The sequence below is a fragment of the Taeniopygia guttata genome, chromosome 5, assembly GCF_048771995.1.
Source record: "Taeniopygia guttata chromosome 5, bTaeGut7.mat, whole genome shotgun sequence".
NCBI classification, from domain to species: domain Eukaryota; kingdom Metazoa; phylum Chordata; class Aves; order Passeriformes; family Estrildidae; genus Taeniopygia; species Taeniopygia guttata.
The window spans coordinates 20,332,847-20,344,549 of NC_133030.1; the positions used below are offsets into that span (position 1 = coordinate 20,332,847).

Sequence of the window (11,703 nt, forward strand, 5' to 3'; positions counted from 1 at the left end):
GCAATTTAAACTGTTCTAATCTAGATATACCAACAGTCACACTCTGCTCTCATCACCTGCACACAGGTATGCACTTGCACTCACAGGTACAAATACCCACTAGGCTTTTTGCAATCTCATTGACCTCTTTGCTTCCCAGTCCTTCAAATTTGTTGTATCCACTCTAACCCTTAAGACTTAACACCCAGGCAGCTTGGCATATTGGATTTCAGAAAACCTTTTTCCACAATACTTCCAGCTTTCAATGAGTCCCTTACACACCAGCTCTTCCAAACTGCACTCAGAAACAGGTCCTGTTTGCCACAACAACCATGCAGTTCACCAAATTCTGAGCTCTATGGTAGGACCATCATATGTAAATCCTCACATATGGCAAATCAAAATGAGATGATCCATATCAAAGGAAGGGAAGAGGGGAAAGGGATACCAAGCAAACAACTTAAATGACTTCTAAAACCATCAGTGTATCAGCTGCAATAGCAGCACTTTGGAGAGGATTTTTCTGGGGCTTTTTATTATTACTATTATCTTATCTGCAGAAGGCAGGCCAAGAAAACAGAGAAATAGATGGAACCAAGCCTTGCATCTGAACAAGCTCTCTAAAAGCAAATACAGACACGTTTCAGGGCTGGCAGAACACTGTGCTGAAATTAAGTGGCGTGGGCTGTGATGGAAACACAATTTTTCAGATCTGGTAATGCATGCCAGTGAATAAAACTTCCATAGGCTGTACAGCAGCACCTAAATATTTGTCCTACTGCTGTTCATCCATAGCTGGCACAGATTCAGAGACTACAAAGACAAAGCCAAACCAAAGCTCAGACTGACTTTTCTACCTCCAATTTGCATTGCACTTTTCCCTCCAGGGATCTTTCATGGCTTGGTTTGGATTCCATCCCAGCTCAGTCCCAAACAGAGAGATGTATCAAACAATTTCAACACACTGACACATTTCATTTTGAATTTAAGTATTTGAAATTACTTTGAATACACATTCATGACATTTCAATACTCTACTGGATAACTTTTTAATCCACCCATTTCTCACCCCATGGGTAGAGTATAGGGCAGTGGGTCTGAACTAAAACCAGAAAACTGCACCAGGATAGAATGCAAGCTCTTTGGGTGGAGTGCTGTTTGCCAATGGGAAATTAAAACTTCATTACTAGCTACTCAAAATTTGGTTGTACCAAATACTATCCACTACAAGCAGGACACATGAGTCTGCAGCAAAAGGAGACTCCACGAGGCAGATGAGGTAGTTCTGACTTTCACCCCTTTCACTGCAGAGGCAGATAAGGGGACAACTAACTACCAAATGCCTTGAGAACATAGAGCAAATACAAAGGACCAGAGCAACTCTGCAACTTATCAAAAGGCTGCTGAAAGAACAAACCTATAAGGAAATACTATCAGGAGGGGTCATTAAAACCATTTTCCTCACTGTAACAAACAACTTGGACAGCAGTAAAGGACAGCTGGCTCACCCACGGTAGCACTTCCCTTTAAACTGACTCCCATGCATGGTCAGTGGGGCTTCCATTGCCAAAAGCCACAGAGTGCAAAAGCAGTCTGACTTTGGATGAATCCTTGCTAGGACTGAAACCTGCAGAGGTGAACTGGGTGCACAGAGAAAGAACTCTAATGAGAAAAAAAAAAAAAAGGCAGAAAACAATGCTTAATAAACTGTAAATACTTCCTTACAAAACATCTTGTGTGTTCTTACACTGGCTAAAACAATGGCCCAGAAGTGGTTCTCCTTTCATAACACAGTACAAAAGAACCTGAAACCAATATTGTCTAGCAATGCCTCATCGTGTGTCCCATGAATTGAGGCCCTGGCAATAACCCAGCAGCCACAAGGCTTATGACAGCTTTCTCGGGAACTTATGAGAATTTGACTTCTTTCCAATAAGGCCCTTAGGCTCCCAAAGGAATCCTCAAACAGCTTTTCAAGCCCTAGGAGTCAGGCCAGTGACAGCAAAAAGAGGATACCCAAAAGGCACTGCAATGACAATCCCACAGCAGAGCAAGAATGCAGGCAAACAATAAAACTGATGCTAAACAGATCCACAATAAACTGGCCCCAACTATAATTTGAACTGTAGGGCACTGCCAAAATGAAATGGTCATTTACTAACAGAGAAAGCAAAGAAACATAAAACCTCAATAGAACAGTAAGAGATCACAGACAAATTTTAGAAAGCCTAAGACTGCATCTAGATGAAGAAAGCTTCTCTTCTACTTCTTGAGCGTAACTCTCTGTCCTCACCTCTAGCAGGGGACCAGGATGTTCTGGGCAGCTCTTGCTTTCGCCTACAAAGGCATTCTATTATCCATTCCCCAAGTAAGAAATTCTCTTGTGTGTGACAAATAAGTCCTAATCATCCCAGAATCCCTTTCCTCCAGATGTCCTGATTCCATGACAAAGGCAGAATGCCCAAACAACAGCAGCAGTACAAGCAGAGCTATTGCAGCACAGCTCCAGCCCACCACTTCCATGACTGGAGTTAAGAATACTGGAAATAGGGCACCGTGCTGGCACTTCTCTACAGCAGCAATAGCTCTTCTGAGCTCCAAAGACTGTTCTTCGATCCATAAAGTGGCTGCACATGTGCTGGGGGAAAAGCCATTCTTTTACCCACATCCCATTTTGTTTTGCAGAACAAAAGAAAAAACATATTTGCTCAGCAAGTATTTTAAGAAGACCAATCATTTCTGCTTTAAACTGACCCCACATGCTGAGGAAGTTACTCAACAGAGAAGCAGAAAAACATCTCTCCTTTGCAGAAATGCAAATACATCCAAACACACCTCTGGCCCCATTCCAGACAGGTGGCATCCTTTGTGTAACATCACCCATGGCTAAGAATCACGCACATTGCAGACAAACCACTGCACAACTCAGTTATTACACAGCTAAACAGAATTTATACACACATTCATCTTTCAAGGCTTCTCAATACCAACAGAAAACACTATCTTTCACAGGATGCAGGCACCTTCTTAAGATTTTTTGCTTCTCTACTGAGAATGGCAAACGTGATAAATGAAGAAAAGAAGCAAAGCACCTTGACAAGGTCATACAGGGGGCTTTTAGGAAAAAGGCATGGCTGGGGTGACATCCCAGGGTAAAGAACCCATGTCCTTGCTCTCAGCATGTCACTCATCAGGCCAGGTGGGTGAAATACATATCACAAGGGTGAAATACAAAAAGATGCCTTTGTTTATGCCTATTTTGAAGAGAGCAAACTTAAGGAATCAAAATAATTTGGGGGCACCCAAAAGACTCAGCATATCCTAGAGAAGAGGAGGAAAGCATTCTACAGATATTTTTGGGGAGAGGAGAGACATACACAGTAAAGTACCCTTTTAGATCACGCCGGATTTTTAGGTTTGAAGGCAAGCTGCAAACAAAACTGCAACCTTGATCTCAAAGTTCTTTTTACTTAGGCCAAAAATTAATGCAAAACCGCAACCAAACCCAGCAGTCCCTGGGCACAGCTCAAGCTGCCTATTGTTCCAGGAGGACTTATCAATCACCACCGACAACCCCCTCTGATCTGGTGGTATGATTGAAGGCTGTACTTTATTATTCCCTCACACCACGACCAAGCGCAGCAGCAGCGGTATCAGATCAGACAGAGGAGCTGCTGCCCTTCAGAGCAGGCTCCTGAGTAAGTGCTCCCTGATGTGCACACGGGTGGGACTTTGCTGCGCACAGCGGGAACGCCGGAGTAACCATGCCACGGGCACCATGACTGACTGAGTTTAAAGAGGCAACGCAGCCCAAACCCAGGAAATTCAGAATCAAGTTGGTCTCGCGTCCTGAATTTATTAGAACTTCTAGAATATTTAACCCGGTAATGGTGCGGCATTCCCAAACACTATACAAATGCTAAAGAATGCTGGACTGCTGGGTAGAGGTGAGAGATGATGGAAAATTCAGTGAAAGCAAGCCCCCCATGGCTCGGTCCCAGCTCCACCACGCTGTGTTCCACCACTGTGCAGCCTTCAAGGCTTCTCTGCAGCAAGCTGGAGACCCTCCCTCAGTCCTGGGGCTACCGCTCCCCACAGCTTCCCAACGCTTTGCTACACCAGCACCACTGTGCCATGATTAAAATGCTAGAACTGGCTCTTGAATAAAAAAAGAAATTCACCTGCAAGCAAAACAACTTCAAAATCCATATTCGTAAAAAGTGTTTGAGGAATGTAGAGGCCTCTCTCTTTTACCCATTGAAACGCAACAGTCCTTGGTCTTTCATATAAAACATGCCGCAATTTCTTTCTTTCCTGCAGCGCAGTCACTGTGCATGTGTCTACCACTGTATTACCTCAATATTTTTGCTCAAAAAAGCACTTCCCTAACAAAAAGGAATTCACTCGTACAAAGCAAACTGTATTACTTCTGCAAAATTTCATTTGAGAATCCACAGCTAAAGTGCAGGACCCCTACAGTTCCCCGTTCTGCAGTGTGACAGCTTCCGCATCCCTTGTGAGATGAAGCATGTCACCTTAATGCATGCTTAAGGTGAGAGAACGACCAAGCTGATGGGCTTCATCACCCTAAGGACACAGAAAGTGACATACTTAATCTGATGAGAGGCACTAAAGCAGCACCTCTTAATATTTTATGAAACATTTGGCTGTTTTTAATTTTAAAAACAGCAGCTCAATAAACAAAGCAATGGAAGATTCCCTGTGGATGGCACTATGATAGGTGCACAGCAGCCCACTCTGCTGAGTGATAACATCCTACCCAGTGCATCAAGTCTGTTCTCCTCCCTGCATCCATGCCAGAAGATCTGTACACTGGGAGGTCTCAGGCTCTGCACACCACCAGGGACTTTTCCAGAAATAGTCATCTTTCACCAGAATACAGTGAGGTATTTTGAGGTATTCAAAGCAGCAGAGGCAGCTTTGAAAAAGGTTTAAGACATCCAGCTTCCATCTAGCACCTTAATCTGGACACAACAGGCTGACATGACCAAGCTGAAGAAGTTGCTTTAATCAGAAAAAAATATGTTTTCTTCTCTATTTGCCCAGTTCCAGAACAAGATTACAGACACAGGCTGACATGAAACACAAAATGCAAGCATCCTATTTCATAACTACTGCACACTTGCTTTATGTTTATCTGCTTTCTTAAGCAGCCACTCCTAGCCCCTGTCAAGAGATAAGGTACTCAGAAAGATGCATCTTTTCTCCTACTTATAGCAATCATTTTCTATTCCTACTCCCATGAAGGCTTGCAAGGTGCAAGACTGGCCAGAAGACAAATGGAAGAAAAAGTCCAAGCACCAAGTTTGATTACAGACATAAGCATCCCCCAAAGGACAGCCTTCAGCAGAGCCTGCTCTTTAATCCTGTGCTCCAAATACATCCATCATCACTTATGAGAACCTCAGAGATAAGACTTAAAAATAAGTTAGAACATCTTCCCCCCTGCTCCTTTTCATTGGAATTCAGAAATTCATACATGCCATGGTAAAGCACTACAAGAGGGATGGCTCCCTACAGTGCCTTTAGAGATAAACTCTGATGGGAGGAGGCCCATGAATACACCCAGAGAAAAGGGCTCCCAGCCAAAGGCAGGAAGCATATCAGAGGCAAAAGCACATCCATGAGCTCAATGGGAATATGCAGTCCTATCTCCATGGAAGAACAGCACCTTGGGGCTTTTCCCTTCAAGCATTAATAATTGACAAGTCCTGCCCTCACCACAACTACACAGTCCATTCTTCCCTCTGGGGAGAAAAAAGATTTTTGCAGAAATTAAAAGCAATATCCCAAGAAAGGGGATTATTTTGTCATCTGAGGACATTTACATGGAAGAGTAGAGCTGATAGGCAGTCTTGTGATCTTACTGATTAAAATGCTGCCTCAGGATATTACTCTTCCCCTCCAACATGAAACAGTCAATTAGGCTGTGATATATTTAAGTAATAAACACTTTTTCTTATAAAATATGTCAATCCAAGACTGGCAATACTTTTGCCTTGAAGTCACCTTACTAAGAAGAAACATGACAGATAAATCCAGTCTTAAACTAGTTAAATACTGACATCTGAGGAAGCAGAAAAGTAGGGAATAGACAGGTCTACTTTTCAATCCCATCACAGTGCTTAAAAAAATAAAAGAAAAGGGGTAGACAGGAGGGCTTCATTTCCATGAAAAGCCATCTTACCCTTTCATTATTAATTTTATATACACGTGCATACATACACACAAGTACACTCACCTTTCACCTACAGCAGGCAAAATTTTCATAAAACCTCTACAGGTACAAGAGCATATTAAACTGAACAGCACAAAAATTTGTCCATGGCCTCCAACACAATGGTGTCAGGTGACCATCCCGATGACTCTCGGACAATTCTCTTACACCACATTGAAAAAAAAAAATTCATTATTGAAACAAGAACTGTCTTTGTGGAGCATCCACCCCTAGCTAAAACACCACATCAGCTCTCACTTTTAAGCACAGCCAGGATCACGGATGGTCCAGCTATGCTTTTCCACAGCTGTGTTCTGCCTCCAAGGGCCCAGTGGAACAGCTCTTGAACACAACAGACAGGGATGACTCCACAAAGCTTATAAAGTTACAGAACTCCAGCACTGCTCACCATCTCCCAGTCTGTCGACAGGAGCAATCTGTAAACGTGCCACAAAGATCCTGAAAGATCTCTTTATGAATACCTGGATGCCAAGAGTCCTGAGCAGAGAGCACCATCCCAGCATCCTAACTTCTATTCAGTGAAGCAGAACAAAATCTCTGCCCCACAAAAGTAACAACACCTCTGCTCCCTTCTCAAGTAATAGGCAGTGATCTTTATACCTACCACTAGAACATCTTAAATCATTTTATGGGAAAACATTTGCATTTTTGGATGTATCTACAGGACTTCCTCATATACTCTATTTAGCAGAGACATCTGTTACTCAATATATATATATTTCATCTAAATCCCACCCTCTGAATCGTTCCATCAGTTGTCACTAATGAAGCTTTGTGTGCAAAACCAAGTGCATTCTGCCCCCATTAGGAAGCCAATTACAGCAGGAAAAACAAGCAATTAACAAGGTGCAAAATAAACATCTTGCCACCTGCCTTTTAATAGCAACCCCACTTCAAACAAGTCACAGTCTCAGCACAGCTTACAGAATTGGCAACTGATATTATATATGTATTTATGCGGCAGCTGTTCTTCATTGTAACAAATATTACAGGCTTACCAGATAAGGTCAGCATATTTAAAAAAACATATAGCAAGTATTAAAACCTGCTTTGAGGCCCTGAATGATGCTTTTAATGAAATCAGCAGCATCAGGCTTGTGTGGTATTACAGTAGAGCTGCAGTCACATCCCCAGCTTAGAGAGATTTCTCCTCATTTCTCCTTGCTTAGCAGCTTCAGAATTTGTTTCGCTAAATCCAGGGGCTGAGCAGCTCTTACACATTGTGTGGGGCAACCAACAATGCAAAGCTCTACAGAGCAGATAAGTCTTTCCTGCTTCCATCATCCCTGCCTCTCCTTGGCCTTCTCCACCTCCCCACCATCACATCACTATATCCAATTGCACTGTGGAGCTGAGGGAAGAAAGTCACTCACTAAAAAAATACTTTATAAAACAATCAAGGGGAAAAGAGATCTATATTCCATCCCACTCTTTGCTCCTTAAGCCTTCATGCTTTAGAGGGGAAAGGAGGACTTCCAAAGACACCCTAGCTAGCTCCAGAGAGAACCACTTTCTTTCACCTTTTGTGGAAAAGGACGAAATACACACTTCTGAGTAGTTAACCAGGACTAGAGAAAGCCCAGGAGTACGTCTGCAGGATTTAGCAAACTTGGAGTGGAAAATGTGCCTGGAAAAGTAACAGCCAAGCTTCATCCTGCATGTTTGGTTTTGTATCTTTCCCTCTTGTCTGACTCTCTACTGCCATGTAAATTACTTATATACATTGAACTTTCCATGTCACATTTCAGTTCCTGACTAATGTCCTATTTAACCACTCATTTCACAATTCATGTGAGCCTGTCTCTTAGGATTCTTCCCTCTCTGGCCTCGTTGGAATCATCAAAGAGTAAAACACTGAATATGGTATTTCTGCCATTGTGCACAGGATTATGAGTGTTAGTTGGAGATGAAGAGAAAATTGTCAACATTCTTTCTCTAAATAACCACAGGGAGCAGCAGACAAGAGAGCTTTTAACTCCAAGCAGGGCCAACAGGGCTACTCACAGCTTTATAGAAGTCTGCATCATGATCAATAGCACTAAAACAATCCTTCACAGAGAAGTTGTCATAAAAAGTCCTATATTTAAATAACAATTCACTACCCTTGAATACAATTGGCAAGTCAGATCTTAAAAGACCCAAGTCTTCAGTTCTGGTCATTATCTACATTGTACACAGAATAAGCAAAGTCAGAAGAAGAGGAATGACGACAGGAGGTGAAAAGTAGTGAAAGGTCAAAATTTTCCAGACCCGTGAGGGAGTGCACCCGAACCGGACCTACTGCAGCCAACAGTGTAAAAAATACCTTTTAGCTAACAGTTTCTCATGCTACCAGTGCAAGTGCAGAGATCTCACAAGTCTTTCCTCCAGCCCTAATTACAGAGACAAGGTCAGAAAAGACACAATTTGCCAGCATGAGCTGCAGGAAGTCATATGGCCACTCTAGCTACAGAAGTATTTTAGGAGTAGTTCAATCCGCCGGGTCACTTAACTGACTTCGTTTCTGTTTGTTTTTTAAACAAGCAGCAATATTTTCCCTTGCATTTTGTGGATGGGAGAACAGGAAGCAGAGCCTACTCCTTAATCACCAGCCTAGGATTTCAAGTGCACATCACTAACAATGCCATGGAGCAGCGATGCCTAGCTGCATTTTACAGCTCTAAATCCACCAGAAACTGCCAAGAAGGAGCCTCATCCCAACAGTGACAATGGGTCAGAACACTGTCAGCTTTCAGAAGTTATTCAGATCACAGGAAGAAGGCGGGTGTATTATCTACACTGCCTCACAACAAATCCACGTGACAGAAGCTGCTCAAGCTGCTCCAGCTGCACATCAAGAAAGCAGCCCACAGTTCTCAAGCTTTCTTCAACTCGATTAATTCCAGGGCAGTCTCTTCTGCTTAATGCTGATGAGGGCTTCAGTGGGTTTTCTGACCAGCAGACTGCCTGAAGGCCCAACGAATCAGCAGTTTGAGGACTGCTGCTTATTGAAGGTGGCAAGAGACCAGAAATGTGGTAAGAACTTACTGTGAGAAAGAGTTGTACTTCTCGTTCTAAGAGCTGGAACTTCAATACTTGCAATTCTTCAAAGGATGCTTAAAGAGACCCGGTTCTTGAATTCTTTCCGCCCTCTTCAAAAGGATGGCTGAAGAGATCAAACTTCACTAAACACTAACAGCTGAGTGCCATCAGTACCCAGCCCACCTGAACAACAGCGGAAAGCTGACAATGCCACAAATGGCTCGAGCTGCAGTCCTCCTAATCAGCGTGAGCTAGCAGCCCATAAAACACTGACTAATTCCCAAACAGTCACATGTGTGCACATTCCCCCACAGCTCTTCTAAACAGACTTCTGCAGCTTGGCAAATGGTCAGATTAAGCAGAGGATATATGAAGTTAAGCAGAGAATGTTTTCACTATGTATCAGTCTCTCCAGGTTATAGTTCATAAAAATCTTTACAATTTCTAGGATCAAAGCAGCTACAGCCATGAAAGACCTATTAGTTCATTAGGTCCCTCAACCAGCTAAAGCAGGTTACCCAGAAAAGACATGACAAAGTTAAAGTAATGGCGTGCGAACAAGCCGGGTACATTTTGCCTTGAAAAAAAGACGCTAAGCAAAGTCAGATATGTGAACTAGGTCCAAAAGTTAAAGTTCAGTTTTGTTTTTAAGAAATAAGCAAGCACATTTCTACAAGGCAGCTCTAAAATGCTAACCTGTATCTAATAATGTGGCTGAGCTATGAAGCCGAGCTCCAGCCCCTCTTTCTCACTCTCAATTGCAAATTTCCATCTCCAAACACAAATGCCTTTTACCACACAGTTCAGTAAGAAAATTACTTTGGAGACCTGGTACGGAAAATGCATCAAAGCACAGTCTTCAAATTCTCAACTCCCCACCCCCTCCAGCCCTCAAAAGAAATGAAAGGATAAAAAGGAAAGACACAGTTTTGCTCCCACTGGCCTACAATAACAATAATGATCATAATCTAGAGATCGCAGGAGGTTCATCTAACCTCCATGCCAAGTCAATTCGCTCCATTCACAACTGTGCATAATTATTCCTGAGACTGCAAAAATTACTGTCTTTTCACTACCAATAGAATTGTAAAAATACTTTCAACCTCAAGCCCTTATTTATTAAAACAAAACTATTTGCTCTTTTACGGTTCATGTTAGGTCTGGCATTTCTGTACAGAGGGTCAATAATCCAGTCGTTCAAAAAATAGTCACGAAAGACGTATTAACATAAGCTGTGCATTAAGACACAATTATTTATATGCCTGACATTAATGGCTCTGCGCTGTGCACTGTATCAACTCACAGATACTTTAGCTGGAAAATAACATCACTTTGGGAGAATTTCTGCTCTCCCAAGGACAATTAGCATAACGCTAACGCTGAAACGAGAGAGCAATAAGGACTGACAGAGGAATGCTTCATGCCAGAATCTCCAGAACAGCGTTGCTCGTCCCCAAAGTTTGTACCCACCACAGCACGCTTCCCTCTGCTGAGCACACACAGCCCGTGCCTAATGCTTCCCCAATCCTTAGATTAATGAAAAGCGAGTAAAGCAGTTTCAAGATGCGTTATCCTCTGCCGCCAGAGCTCCCCGGCGCGGGTGCCCAGCGGGACCGGCCGCGCTGCCCCAGCCAGCCGCTGCCTGTGCCCCGAGCCGAGAGCTGCCCTCGGTGCGGACACTGCCGCGCCAGCAGGCGGTACTGGGTCAGCGCGCACCTCTGGGAACCGAGCGGCGCACGGCTCCCAGCAGGGCGAGCAGCACCCCGGGATAACGGGACGGCGCCGCATCCCGGCCGGCCCCGGAGTTTGGAAACTCTCGGCAACCCCGCAGCCAGCGCAGCGCCCGCAACTCGGCCGGGGCTCGGGGGCGAGTGCCGTCAGGGAGACACCGCCTGTCCGGGCTGCGCGGAGCCGCCAGCAGCCCGCAGCGCCGGGAGCGGGCTGTGCCGCCGCCTCCCGCCCGCGGGAGCCGCCGAACCGCGGGCAAACAGCCCCGAGCGACGCCGCGATGCTGCGCTGACAGGGTCGCGACACGGCGACAGCGGCTGGTCCCACCGCCCCCCGTTTCCCTGCCCCGGGGGAGCGAAGGACACGCCGCGCCGGCGGGGCTGCCGCGGGGCGCCCCGGCTCCCCCTCAGCCCTGCCCGCCGGGATGCCCACCCTTCACCCTTCACCCCTCCGCCGGAGCGGGCGGGCGGCTGCCGCGCCGCAGCCACCAGTTGCGCTTCCCGCTGCGGTACCTCAGCCAGGACGGGATGCGAAGTCCGCCCGCTGCCGAAGCCCTCTCGCAATGCAACAAGTGCCCGCCGGGGCGCGGCGGGAGGAGGCGGCGCGGGGGCGGTCGCGGTGCCGCCGCTCAGCGCTCGGGGCGCCCCGGCTGCCACTCACCGCGCCGCGCGCCCGGCGCCGCCGCGAGACCGCCCCCCCCGCGCGCGCGCGCGCTC

General features: G+C 45.4%; 1 protein-coding gene across 3 annotated transcripts in view; it reads right to left on the reverse strand.

Moving 5' to 3' along the window:
• The window catches only part of TSPAN4 (tetraspanin 4), a 417,482-nt gene extending 405,804 nt beyond the window's left edge, over positions 1 to 11,678 (reverse strand). For all 3 annotated transcript variants that reach the window (XM_030275480.4, XM_072929804.1, XM_072929806.1), the window contains exon 1: positions 11,500 to 11,678. The gene's annotated coding sequence lies outside the window, so the exon portion shown is untranslated. The remainder of the gene's footprint in view (positions 1 to 11,499) is intronic.
• Between the last annotated feature and the right edge of the window lie 25 nt (positions 11,679 to 11,703).